The sequence below is a fragment of the Acipenser ruthenus genome, chromosome 3, assembly GCF_902713425.1.
Source record: "Acipenser ruthenus chromosome 3, fAciRut3.2 maternal haplotype, whole genome shotgun sequence".
In the NCBI taxonomy this organism is placed as follows: domain Eukaryota; kingdom Metazoa; phylum Chordata; class Actinopteri; order Acipenseriformes; family Acipenseridae; genus Acipenser; species Acipenser ruthenus.
Genome location: NC_081191.1, coordinates 73,470,792 through 73,486,035, shown reverse-complemented (window position 1 = coordinate 73,486,035; position 15,244 = coordinate 73,470,792). Strand labels below are relative to the sequence as shown.

Here is a 15,244-nt window from a genome sequence, read left to right as displayed (position 1 = left end):
TGACAGAAAACAACGCCCAAGAATTTTGGAAAGTAACCCCAAACAATCATTTCATACAGTATATAAAAACTGAAAAAAACTCGAAAACAGCTAAAAAAAAAACACTGAAAAATGAAATTAATAAAAGCCAAAAAACAGAAGCCCTAAATATAATTTAGCAATTTGTACAAAAACATCCCAACTGAAAATCCCCAAATGCCTCTGCAGTGCAAAAAAGCCTTTAGTCACATTTAAGAGCTGTCTTGAGGAAGCTCCAGCATTAACAGTAGGTATGATTCAACCCAAGCAGGTTGATCTTTTGATACAGAGGTGCAAAGTGGCAGGAAGTTTGGAAAAGACATATGATGCTCATTCTAACAAATATGGTTGACCCCACCCCCCACCCCCCTTCCCAGAATGTGCTTTACTTAAAACCTGTTGGTAAGACTTTGCTTTGTTATTGCCTGGCCTGAATTCTTTACAAACAAGAGAATGACTGTGTACAGTATACCATACATTTATTTTTGATGAAGATGAAAATAATAAAAGTGTTTGTAAAAACAAGGTTTGTTTTAAAAGTAGAAATGAAATAGGGTGGAATGAAAGAAAAGCACATTAAAAAGAAACATACATGATGGCTGATAGACAGTTCAGTATTACAGGTCTAGCTGCAAACCCTGAAACTAAAACAGGCGGATTTAAAATAATCTCACGTTATGGACAATAATGTAATGTGCATATGTAATAGTGGTAGGGATTTATACTTTCTAAACTGCAAGCCTGATGGTCAGTTGGTACACAACTTAATGAAAAAGAAAAAGAAAACCATCCTGAATGGTGAACAATGGGAGCGAGAAACTAAACAACAGCAACCAAATGAAATAATTAAAAACAAAAAAATATTTCACAAGAAAATAACAAAAAGATGTTTCTAAGACAAAAGAGCACACTGGGGTATTTGCCTTGCTGTCTGCACTCACAGCCACTGCTGAAATTGTATTAAAGTTGAGCCCTACAACTGGTGCTTTCTTTTTTTTCTTCTTACTTTAAGGACTAAGCTTAGCCAAAGGAGTGGCTGAAGGGGAAAGGAAAAAAAAAACTCTACCACTTCAGCCCACTGCTCACAAATTCTTTTATTTCAGCAATGCATTAAGCAATCTCCCCGCAGAGTTATTCTCTTCTTCCTGGTGTGGATAAAGTTCTCCCCGGGGAGCTCTGTAATTTCCAGCTTCTCCGAATTCAGGTATTAGTAAAGACCGTGCAGGGACCCGCAACAATATAACTCTACATTTTCAGGCATTCAGAGAGAACCCCCTGAGGGTCCCAAGTTCACATTTCTGAAATGTAGGCATTGTAAAAGGAACCTCAGGGGAACTCCAGCAATAGAAATCTGCTGAATTCAAAGCATTTCCTAAGCCCTGGCAGGAGCCTTTGCTCCCACTGGAGGCTTTTTACAAAACATGTGTTGCTGACATGTTGACAGATTGCTCAGTGAAGTGCTAGGTACATACACAAGTCTGGTCATTTAAGGGGACATCAGTTTACCCTTCATCTTTTACCTGAAGCACCATGTTTTATACATCACTCGAGGACAAGGTAAGAAACTTCCTTGGTAAAAAAAAGAGAGAAAGAAGAAAAAAGAAAAGAAATACAGTATCACATAAACGCACACAGATTCTTTTTCAGGAAGAAAAGGGAAAAGAGCTTGCAGCATTCTAAAATAAAGGGAGTGTAGCAATTTAGTTTGGAGTGAGGCCCTGTTTAGATAGTACCAAGCAGGTGCTGCCACTCTTAAATGTCAGGAGGTGGGGGTTAAGTTTTTTGGGGAAAAGGGGTGGAAAAAAGGTGTAACAAGCAAAGCAAAGAAATTTTCCTAATGACAGCCCAACAGTTGGGAGGTAATCTGATCAAAGGCCCATATTAAATCCAACTTCTGCTCATATCAGGGTATTAGTGATGTACGACTTAATAACCCAGCGGCTCCAAAAGTGCTGCCGTGGCAACAGAATGGAAATTGGGATAATAATGTATTCATAGTGCTGGCGACCTGGGGCTGCAGTGCATGCTCTCAGGGGAGGGCACTTCACCCTGAGCCAGACGTGTCTGGGCAAAATCACTTCACAAAAGACAGGAGTGGAATACTGAAGAGCTACGGCAACTGATGAGCAGCAGCAGCACCGGCTGCAGCAGCAACGAGGGAAAGTGAGGGAGAGCGAATGAGAGAGAGAGAGAGAGAGAGAGAGAGAGAGAATGGTGGTGCTGGTGGTGGTGGGGATGGTGGGGGGGGTAGGTATAGTTTTAGGGGAAGGCAAAGAGGAAAGCAGGTGGATAAATAGACATTTTTTAGGGTTATGAATTTGAAAAAAAAAGCACTCTGTGAGAATGGTCCTTAAATTGGATGAGACTGAAGTTCTACTCATGAACAAAAGTGCAACCAAAATGGATAATGAACACAAAACTACCTTTCTGATAGAGTGGTGACAGATGAATAGCATCATCTTACATAAAGTAACAAGATTTTAGCACCATGCCTCCTGTTTTTTTTTTTTTTTAACACACTAATTAAGAAATACAATTTACTAATTTAATTTAATTACGTTTTGCAGGATAACTGTTTTTGGTTTTTTTTTCTCTCAGCATTTACTTCAGTAGCACATTGCTCTAGCTACTAGTCTTAGTGTAGGTGTACACTTCCTAATTACAGTCCAAATTATTTATATGCTTTCTGCTTGCACCATTCTTCAAATGATCAGTCTGAGAAATAAACTCAGTTTTCCCTGCAGCAGCTGGCCGTGCTCTAGTATACAACTCACTAAACATGAACTGTTTTTCATTATGGTAATGTCTTGAATTGCTGTGTCTGCTTTTTTGGCTGCAGAGATATCAGCTCATCATCTAACTAGGGAAGCTGCTGCGCAATTAAATAATCATCAAACTCCTGATGGTAAACAATAACCGAATCTATTATACCTGGGATAGATGTGACTGCTAAAGAAGATGCAACAGATGAAAAAAAATAAAAAAAAACTTTGGCACCCTACGATTTGGTTTATTGGAGTTCATAAAGAAAACTTAGTACGGTAACCAGGGCCGGATTAACGCATAGGCAAACTAGGCAAGTGCCTAGGGCCCAAACTCAAGGGGGGGCCCAAAACGGTAATGTGTTTTTTTTGTTTGTTTGTTTGTTTTACATATACAGATTTGCGCCTAAACTGAAAAACACTTCACTCACTGACATTCAAACCGAGGCATGTATCTCAGAATCAAATTGTTCTGACAGGTGTTACGCAGATTTCTGTACTCCATAGAATTCTGCATGCCCATATGATTCCCTGCCTTTGCAGATACAGTTTTCCAAAGATCGCTGGACGCACGATATTTCTGAGCCTCGCTGTGTTCTCAAGCACTACCATTTAGTTCTGCTGCAGATTGCAACAAATATTGTAAACAAGACAAAACTAATTCTGTGGCAAAATAAAACAGCAAATAACACCAATGATTGTCTAGATACCCTTGATTAAAATAACCTTATGAAACATAATTATTCTTTTAAAACACATTTTCATTTTTTTTTTTTACATGTAAATACTGTTCAGAAACATCAAGCGTTCACATCCAGCGATCTTTGACAAAAATGCAGCTCTGTCGGCGTGGAATCAAGGGTACAGAATTCTATAATGTACGGAAATCTACCATATGTAACACCTGAGCTTGTATGCCAAAACATTGGCGATTTCTCTGCTCTTCCGGAGAAAAGGGCATTTTATTTAATGAAGCGAGTCAAAACCCACCGGATCAACAAAAAAACAAGGAAACATTATTGATGATTTTGTGTGCAGTAAACTGTAACGTATTTCACTACACAACAATGTACAGGCATGTTTGTTTTTTACTATTTATTTTCGTGGACTATTGAACAAAACTTTGAGCACCCTTCTATATATTACCTTTTCCAACTTCATGTGGTGTTCCTTGTTTGTTTGAACGGTTGCCTTTTTATTTACCAAATCAGGAAATGTCATTATCGAGGTGTGATACATGATTTAACATATACTTAATTTTTTTCCGGTTTTATTCTGAAATGTATTTATCACATCCCCTACAGTTTAATTTTCTGTCAGATTCATTCATTCGTTCATAACACTGAAAATTATACCTGTTGTAAAAGGGTGGAGCTAGGGTTGCCACCTGTCCAGGTTTGGCATCTCTGTCCGGGTGGCAGGAATTAACAAAACGCATAAGAAACCTTCCTACAATATTTCCATTGACATACATCAGTTGCTTAAAGGATTCCCACTATCTTATTAGAAATGTACTGTTTAGTACTGATCTGTACATCCTACTTTGAATAATGAATGAAGACAATGAACATACCCACGTGATCTAAACAATCCAAGTGAGGGGGTTGCAGTCACGTGACCCCAGCAGGCTATATACTGGCAGTCAAAACAACCATGACAGCTAACGCAAAAACGGTATATTCCACAACAAAATGTAATGTATTTGCAACCACAGAGAGCATACTTCTTACCTTCATGCTTCATAATTCTGTACATATCACCAATTAAGAAAATATATGTTTTCAATAGTTACAAAATACAGTACTAAATATGAATTATATACAGTATTTCTATGTTGTTTGTATATAAAGGTTTAACATTTTTCATTCTATATACTCACAATTAAAGCAATGTAGGCCTATATTTGATATAGAAGAGTATCAGCTTTGTACGAGAATTAAAAAAAAAAAAAAAACTCTACGAAGTGTCAGTAACTGGAATGTGTAGATTTCCTGTAAAATCAGATTCAGCGAGTGACAGCTAAACAGTTAAGATACTATACTAAATGACTATGCTGTGCAAAAAGGAGCACAGCATTAACAATATGTAAGGTATGTGCATAATTATTATTATTTATTATTTCTTAGCAGACGCCCTTATCCAGGACGACTTACAATTGTTACAACACATCACATTATACATTATTTCACATTATACAGATACTTATTTTTTTTTTTTTTTACATACAATTACCCATTTAGACAGTTGGGTTTTTACTGGAGCAATCTAGGTAAAGTACCTTGCTCAAGGGTACAGCAGCAGTATCCCCCACCTGGGATTGAACCCATGACCCTCAGGTCAAGAGTCCAGAGCCCTAACCACTACTCCACAGTGCTGCAATGATTTCTGTTCAGTTTTCAAGTAGCTAAAATTACAGGTAGACTAATACAGTTTGCAATTATTGTGCATTTAAATATGCTGTAAATTATGATGTTCCCGTGTTTTCATATTAGTCCAGTAAAATAATACATGTAGCATAATGCATTCTGTTAACGGTAAAGGCATATTTTATGTAAGGACTGGGAATCACAAACCTGCTTAATTGTGTTAAACTGTATGACTGTATACTGCAGTTTTGATAGGAAGGCTGACTGAGAAATATGTCCGGGTTTGGTCTGTGGAAAAGGTGGGAACCCTAGGTGTAGCGCTAGTTATAAAGGCTATAATGTATATAGAGGTGTATGCATGTGTATATGTGTGTCTGTATGTATATGTGTGTGTGGCTGTTTGTTCAGGGGTAGGGGGCCTGTATGCTTGCCTAGGGCCCAGTGATGGGTTAATCCAGCCCTGATGGTAACATTTTCACTTCTTTTTTTTAAATGGTTTACCTTTTTGCTGCATTTCATTCTAAGTTTTTGGTGCATTTTGTTAATGGCACATGTGCAACACACAACCCTCAGTGCATTTTTATTTTTATTTTGTTTTTCGTTGTTCTTGTTCTAAATTTCTTGAAAGCTTTTAAGGCAATTTTTTTACACAACAATACTCAAGACACATTTAGTCACCATCACTCCTGCTGCATGAAACTGGCGTTACCCTATTTCATTTTCTGCTGGTGTTAATACAACACCTCTGCACTTCCAGACATTTGCATTCGATCACTTTGAAACATGATATGCCAGCTTTTCTATTTTATTTACAGACCGAAGTCATAAATACTGACACATGTTTTTAAAGGGAGAGGAAAAATTTTGAGGATTACAAGCAGCAATGGCAGTTAAACCCAAAAAGACAGTTGCCAAAAAAAAAAAAGTGTTGCAATTGCGACCACTTTAGTCACAGTCTGGAGCCCTGAGTAACTGTTTCTGCTAATGTAATTCCCAGTTTACTTTTTATCAGGAGTTTTGAAGTGAAAACAGGCTCTTGTATATCTGGTACAGAATTTAGTACTGAAACGAGAAGAGGCTACTCAGCATTAATTAATAAATATATACAACTGACACTACCAGGCATGGATAATCCACAGTTTAACAACACTTGTTTTGAGCCTATGTATATAGTTGCACAGAAGTATATTATAACTTATCAACCTTCTTCACACATTGAAAACACACATTTACACTTACACCCACATATGCTCACTGTTCCAACATAGGCAATAACAATCTGATGCTAACATAACAGAAAGCTAGGCACAAAGGTGTCATGTGCAATTTCCAGCTTCTTCTACTACTCTGACCTCCAGCCCTCCACAATAAGAGCTCAACAAATTATGTCTTTGATCATGTCAGCACTTCTCTGATGTTGGACTTTATCCCTCGTTACTCTTGAAAACAAATATGAAGACGTTCTTGTAGGGAGTATCACTAAAATAACTGCCGCTGCCAATGATTTAAAAGTTCTTCCTATTTTTATTTAGTTTAGCTATACAATATATTGAACCTAAACATTTAACTATACTTTCGCCAGTAGATCACTCAGATTTTAATCTGTTAATACAAAAATAAACTTTTTAAACTGTGTGATAGCTCTGTTATTCTGATCCGACCTTTCAGATGGCAACACAAACCCTCCTCAGGGATTAGCTGTGGGTAATGCTACAACAGGGAATCTGAGAATGTTCTACAACCTCTGTAAATTTGAAATTCAGTAAAAGATTGCCTGTGTCAAATTTTCATAGCCTGGTTCCAAAAGTTCCCCATAGCTTTTCATTATTACTGAATATCTTAGGATTGATTGTTTAACATTACAGACACCCTGATCCCCTTGAAAGAATCATATTCTTTACAAAGTAAAAATAAAATACACGGTATCTCTATTTTATTCAACTTTATATTCAGTATTGATTAAATGCTTCTGCAGCTGCAGCTATTTCACAGTTATGAACATAAATACGTAACATAAGTAAATAAGTATACTGTAAATTATATTATACAACATAAGGTTACATTCCTATCTATTGTAAACTGAAAGTGTACTTTCCAACCAAGTTAGTAAAGACATTTGTTTGTGACGTCATGGGGTCAGTACTTATCTGGTGTCTAAATGTCTCTTGACTACCAGTGAATTACCAGTGACCAAATGGACGGCACATTGTTGTTTAGGACGGGTCACTGCCTATTCAAATTGATTACAAATGTGCATTTTGGGGTTTACTAGTTCATATAAGCAGGTGACCATATACACATTTTTTTTTACAGCCATCCCCAAAATGTACAGCTCAAAATATTAAATAAACTCAAAGCCCTGGTCACTCGGGTATACTGCTATTTAAGCTCAGAAATGAAAATCAAAGTATTTAAGGGATGAATTAAGGGATTTGCAAATTATGAATTTTAAATTATATAAAAGCTTTGCAGTTATTGATCCTCTTTGTGTATGCCATACAGTTAGGCTGGGATATAAAAGTGCTATAAGATGACTACAATATTTTTTTTTTCTTTTAGGCAAAGCCAAATACAATCCCCTTTTGCCTCGCATTACTTAAGACCATTTCACTCTTTAAAAAACCCTGTTCATAATAATGTAAATCTTTAGAAAAAAAAACAAAACAAATGTCTAGTTTTCTTTCAGACAAATCTCATGAGAGATTTCCAGACTATGCCAATTTATTGAAACATAACCAAAGAGAAGCTAGGACCAAGCATTCTACATATTGGTTAAAAAACAAAACTAGAGAAAATAAAGTAGAACATGATTAGGCTAATGAGCAAATGTTGAAAATATGTTTAGACTGATATTTCTTCTTTCAACTATTGACGATTTAATGTAGCAGTTGTTAATGTTGTTAATCTATGGATGTGACAAATACTTCAAGAGCAGGAACCTTTCTTGTGCAGCAGTTCCGTCTGGGGTTAAAACTGTACTCCATACACCTGGTCAGCACCCTCCACCAATTTAAGTGAAAAGAATATGTTATATAGGATATGCTGTTCCCGTCCAAGAAAACTTAAACAGCCAACAATGTCTTCATTGTGCTCCAAGTGCTCTTCCTGCCCTTGCTAGTTTTATAAATAATTAGCTGGTTGCAGTGTGCAGTTATTATGGGACCGTCAGAGGAGTTTTTGTTTCAACAACACGTAAACTTTAATGCACTTATATAAAAAAAATAATAATTTAAAAAACCATTATGTGCCCCTCGTGGTTGTGTGTGTGTGTTTAAGAGAAGCGAAACGTTATTGATCCCAGTGTGGCAAATCAGAGTTAGGTAACGTCTGCAAAACTCAATTTTTCTGAAGACATAAAATAACGTTTTCTTCTCCCAAAACTCCAACCATTGGGAGATCAGCTGGAACCACTCATAGAAGAGGTACACAAACCTCTTTGATAATCTAAAAACAATTAGAACTGAGATACATGGGTTTTTTGTGACGTGTTCTTAATAATGACGTGTTTACAGAAAAAGCTGCGACACAACCAAAATAATTTCAATTAAATAGCATTTAATGGGTTGCTCTGCTTATTTGGGGCATTTTCTTTTATTTCTTGTAGTGGTTCTTTAGTATTTCATAAGACGTTAATCATGGTAAAATATAATGGTATAATGATGCCTGAAAGCAACATTTTGACAATAGGTTATACACTGAGAAGAACTACAAAACGAAATCAATGTATTTTTTTTTAGGCAGATGTAATGTATAATAGCAATAAGGCTCAATGAAGCAGCCAATTATTATTATTATTATTATTATTATTATTATTATTATTATTATTATTATTATTATTATTATTTATTTATTTATTTTTTATTTTTTTTTATTAGAAGACGCCATTATCCAGGGCGACTTACAGTCGTAAACAAAAATACATTTCAAGAATCACAGTGCAAGTATTAATACCTGGTAATGACCTTCTGAAATAGATAATTGCGTTTTGTTTCCCTTTCGCTAGTTTAACTATCCAGCAGGTAGCTATTACCAGGCAGGTATGAGCACTTCATTAGGCCTAATTGCTTAACCAGTACCCAATATCTCAGGCCTTCTGTCTGAACTAGGAACTACTGTAACAACTGCATTAGTGGATAAACTTGCAGTACTGTGTTTAACAGAAAAGGAATTTATACTTTACACTGGGAACTATTCACAAAGCTTTAAGTTAAAGAACAAAAATAATATATTTTATATATACAGTATGTGTATGTGTATATATATATATATATATATATATATATATATATATGTATGTATGTGTATATATATATATATATATATATATATATGTTTATGAACAAAAATACAAAGACTGTTGATGGCTTCTTTGTCTAAAACAAATTCAGATCAAACATCTGTTTTATTAATAAAAACAATGCTTGTGAATAGGGACGTATTTCCAACAGTATTCCATCCGTGACCCCTGGGAATATGGGTTCACATTCCGAAATCTGTACCCCCTTATTTTTGTTGTAACAAAGCAATCTTTCTTTGCATATAAGCCTATATTCATGCACTTTCAACTAAAACCTTAATTTTAAGACCACTTTCCCCAACACTAACCCGAACCTGAACCCTAACCCTGACCCTAACCCCATACCTGTACCATCCAGTCCCCTCAGGTCCAGTCTCACTTACAATAATACATGATAACAGCCTCCAAACACTGCTAACATTTACTAGCATTATACATGCATAAAAACAGGATAAATAACAAACATAAATTTAGAGGGTTCGCTGGTGGGAACAAATATTTGTTCCCCTGGGGCTACAAATATTTGGGGGAATCAATATTTTTGTACACCGATATAATTTCTATGTGACAATAGACTTCAATAACCCAATTGATGGCAGGAGCCAGGGTGGGGAAAAAAACTCTAGTCAAATCATCCTGAAGGCCTCAGACATAAGGGTCTGTATAGCAGGGGTTAAACTGTCTGTCTGTCTGCTTCCTTTGAATTTCCAACCCCCTCCTTAACAAAAAATAAATAAATAATCCAAACTACTGCCAGGAGGAGGAGGAAGGCTGCTAAACTGTTTCTGGCCTCCTGTCTAATACATGCCGAAACATCGCAGCTGGGTCAGTTCCTCTTCCTGTGACTCATTTTCCATGCAAACATGCCCATTTTTCAAATAATATCATGAAACTAATAGCTTCAGGGTGGACAATTTCCTTTACCTTATTATTATTTCTTATTAAATTCCTGCAGTAATAAATGCTCAAGGTTGCCTCTTACATTACTGACAGTTTGAAAGTCTTTTTTTAAACAAAAGCTCTCTTGGTAAATCCTCCAAGAAGCACTATATTTCATTTCTATTTCATTGCCATGAAAATTATACAGCACCTTTACTTTTCAATGTTATGTTTAATGTGGAGAGACAGTAACTAATTATATGTGATATCTTTGAAATACAGATCTGGAGTCAAATCGAAATCAGAAAAATAAAGCAAAATAAAACGTGTGCAAATGACCATTATTATTTTGATTGCTGTGCATTTTGAGATTACTGTAACAACATAAAGTACTACTCTATTGTATATTGTTCCATCCCTTGTACTGAATTACACAAACCATGCGTAACTTTTTAGGAACTAATTTGCAGTTTTCAATACAGCAACCAAATGTTTACATTTATAGTCACCAAAATAAAAACAATAATATTTTTTAAACACTAGTGATGTTTTTTTTGATTGAAAGCTTCAGTGACCCACAGACAATGTTAAAGCAAAAACAATTCCTTGTCTGCTTGGTACAGTCTTCCCCAGTCTGTGAATTTTAGTTAACCTTGTGAATTGGTTTATTTATGGGTTGTTTGTTTACATTCTCAAAAGGCAATTGTATTTGTGGAGGCACACACATTCTTCCCCTTTGAGGCCTGTATGCCACAAGTCGCTGTGAGATGTGCTTAGGTCACTAGTGTCAACAGTAGAAAGTCATGAACGATACCAATAAGCTATTTAATTGAATCAAAATCAAAAATCAAAAAACAAAAACAGAATTGCCTTTTTTTTTTTTTTTTACATAAATGAAATTATTATAAATACATTTTATAAATGTTATAAATACATGCAACAATCTTCATGAATACTGTATATAAAAACACATTTTTAAATGTAAATTTGAGTGTGATTTTCCTCTCAATTTGTTCTTCATGCTCCCTTTTTTTTATTAATACCCAGGTCACCAGCTTTTGCTAGAAAGAGAAAAAAAAAACATCACTAGCACATTGTTTGAATAAGATTCCACCCTAAAATGTGTTTTCCTAATTCTGTTTGTATTTCTCTGTAACACATTGCATCATATTCTGCTGCATTATAGCACTTTTCAAAGAAAAAAAACAGCACTTGAAAAACAAACAAAAAAAAAATTTGATTTCTGTGGCTCTAAAGAGAATTAAATACCCCCAAGGAAAAATTCTAGTACATTCTCAGTGCACATTTACATGCAGCCAGTGAAGTAAACATTTCCATAATTGCTCACTTCAGAAAGAGTTACCCAGTTCCTAGGTACAATAACTGTCAGTAGTCAATGAGGAATAAAGAACTTTTCTGAATCCATACATATAACCTGACTGGCATTAATAGCACCACAGTTCCTCACAATGTAGAAAATGGATTACTGGCAGACTTCAAGCTCCTCTTCAGAGACAAACTTGCATTACTCTTACCTTGACTGCCTTATCAACTGCTTTGACTTCACTATAAAATATAAGTTGCGGCCAGCTGCAAATTAATTTTTGATAAGCACGCCTGAAAAAACAGCATCTGACGTCTACTTTCCAGAAACTCTAAATGTAATCCTTGCTTTTAATAACCAGTTTAAAAAAACATTCGACAAGAAATGCAAAACATTCAGGAGAAATGTATGCTCTAAAAATCACGTTTCAGTGTCACTAAATTAAATTCTGATAACTTCTACACCCGAAAGTAAAGTAATGAAAGTAAAGTGTTTTTACACTGGAACATGTGCAAGGTGCTGTACAGTATGTAGGGCAGTCAGTGCAGTCACTTATATTTATGTAACTCAGCAACCCTGAGCATAAATTCATCACATTTTTTGAGAACAGTCCATCATACAACAGTGTTTTGGCTGTAGGTATGTCAATGTCATCTGTGTCACAAACAGTGAGAGATTTCTGTTGAATAATTATTTTTCACTTAAGCTATAGTGCAGCTCTAAGCATGATAAAGAGATGTAGGGAAATCAAGAGCTTGCACGTACTGCAACCCAAACAGCCAGACACAGACTGATTAAGGTTTAATATCAAATTCCTATGCTGTCCTCCAAAAGACGCAAGGCATTATTGCCTGTTAGGATGGGAATAACGAACAGACATAGGAGATGAAGGGGGAAGTGATACTGCACATGACGCCACGGCACACTGGATACTTCAAGATTTCAATCATTTCAGAGTAAAGTTTAGAAAAAAAAATGGTGCAGGAAAAATAATAATAAGCATTTCTTGTGTAAGATGTGTGTTGGTAATTGAGATCCTATGAAAATGAATCTTATTAATTGAATACCCTACTGATAGTAAAAGAGCCATTGAATTGGAAGGTGGTGATTTTCATTCCCCACCAGGGATTATTCTGTTGGTCCAGTGGGTGGAGGAAACCTATTTGGTTAGTAACAAAACTACCACAGTAAAATGTGTTAGCTGGTCAGGCCCAGAGATCTCCTGCTGAAGAAGGATGCAGACACAGCTAACAGAATAAGCACTAAAACACAGTATGGCATTTCGCAGAGTACAAATGATGCCGAGGCCCTTGCATAGGAAGGTTAAAAACGTGGAATGGTAGGGTCTCCCGAGTGGCGCATCCAGTAAAAGCACTCGCTAGAGTGCAGGATGAGCTCTATAGCCTGGACTCGAACTCGCGACGTCCAGGCTATAGAGCTCATTCTGCACTCTACAGCTGACCGTGGACGGGAGCTTCCAGGGGGCGGCGCTTAATTGGCCAAGCGTCGCCCGGGGAGAGGGAGGGTTAGGTCGGCCAGGGTGTCCTCGCTCACCGCGCACCAGCGACCCCTGTAGTCTGGCCGGGCACCTGCGGGCTTGCCTGTAAGCTGTCCAGAGCTGCGTTGTCCTCCGACGCTGTAGCTCTGAGGCGGCAGCACAGTGAGTTCGCAGTGTGTAAAGAAGAGGGCGGCTGACAACACACGCTTCGGAGGACAGCGTGTGTTCATCTTCGCCCCTCCCGAGTCATCGCAGGGGTGGTAGCGGTGAGCTGAGCCTAAAAAATAATTGGGCGTTTCAAATTGGTGAGAAAATAATAAAAACTAATTGGCGACGACTAAATTTATAAAAAAAAAAAAAAAAAAAAACGTGGAATGGTGCACCTTGGAGACAAAAACTGTCTAGACAACTTATATGGAGGTTAGTTTAGATTAGTACTTAATGCTGCAGTCTAAGCAATGTACGTAGCCAGAACACCCCCACCCCCACCCCAACCCCCCATTTCCATCAACAAATCTGCGTGTAGAGAACAACCGGGTCACATTGTAAAAGTCCAATAAATAGTTTATACAGTGCTTAATACAAGACATGAAGTTTCAGTGAAAGGATGCTATGTCCTATGGGGAACATCTACTTAGGATTCATAAAAGCACTGGCACTAATGTTATCTTAGCCTTAGCTGGTGCTCCAATAACATCCACACAGGTAAAGCAAATGAATATAAAGCTTGCAAGGTTTTCAGGCAGGAAATCTATAGAATCATTAATACAAGTGCCTAGTACGTTCAGTGGTCAATGTACAAGCCAATTACCGGCAAGTTCCCATCAAACTATAAGATATAAACCTACTTCGCAAACTCAGTCCTGCCGTGCTTTCGAATTACCACCTCCTCCCCGATGATCCTCTGCCTAATATTTTTTGTTCAAAGGGATGAACACGTTGCATTGATTTATTATTTTATTGTTTGTTTTTTAGCAGGTGGCCCCGGGATGTTCCGAAGGATGAGGCTGTGCTTCAACTATTTTACTCTACTTATTTTTTTTTTCAACCATTGTTTGGGTTCAATGTTTTTGGAAATCTATAAGATTTGGTATTATAATAAAGGTGGTTATTTAAAGCAAGATTATCCAGACTGAAGAATTATTCTGTACTGGTTTTAACCCACTGAATGACAAATCCAAAGGAAATAATCGCATCTGCAGTGCCGTCTGTTGTCGGCCACTACAAAATTATATGTCAGGCATAAAGGAACATTTCCTGGATTTCTGACACGCTACTCCAAACCAACCAGAAAGCAATTAAAAGCATAGTTTTTGGAGGTAGCTGTATGAATATGAATATTCTATTTGAATAACTGTTGCCAAATTAAACCTGAAGCTCTCACTGCAGGCGCTCTCTTAAATGTGCCAAGACCTGACAACAGACTACTGGATATTGTTTACATCATGTGCTGTGGAAAACTAGGGCTGCTGGACTGATGGGCATCACTGACTTTACATATTTCCCTCCTTTCTATGTCTGCTATAACTTGTGGATATAAACTCAGCTAAACCACCTGGGAAAGAAGGGGCTGGAGCTGATTCAGACTATCATGCAGTCTGCGCTACTGCCAATGCTTGCTCTTTATGCAGTCTGTAACCAAAACCGCTTGTCCAATGACGCAGTCAGAAATGGCTAACATTTGAAATGCACTGTAAACCACGGATCTCACAAACCAATTCTCACTTTCTACAATTCTACAGTAAATTAGGGACATGTGTTTGTTTAGTCTGGACAACAACAACGAAACAGCGAAATGAACTTCTTTAAGGTCAAGTCACATAGGGTTCAAATAACGGGTCCCAGAGGCCTTGTGAGGCTCTTGATTTCGTAAAATGAAGGCCACTGAAAGAATAGCTGTGGCTCAAGGGAATGCCTCTTTCAGTGTAATTTCCCACAGAGCAACAATGTTCTAATGTAAAAAGAAAAGTGTGTCTGTTCGCACCGGATTTTCTGATGCCAGTTAAACTTAATTGTGAATCTATGGCTTTTAAAGTAGTAGCGGGGTTCTGAAAAATATAGCATTACACATCCCCAATTGTTGCGACAACTGTTTAAATA

General features: G+C 37.0%; 1 protein-coding gene across 10 annotated transcripts in view; it reads right to left on the bottom strand.

The window, feature by feature from the left end:
• The window catches only part of LOC117394465 (zinc finger protein 521-like), a 192,046-nt gene that overhangs the window by 141,007 nt on the left and 35,795 nt on the right, over positions 1-15,244 (bottom strand). The window lies entirely within an intron of this gene.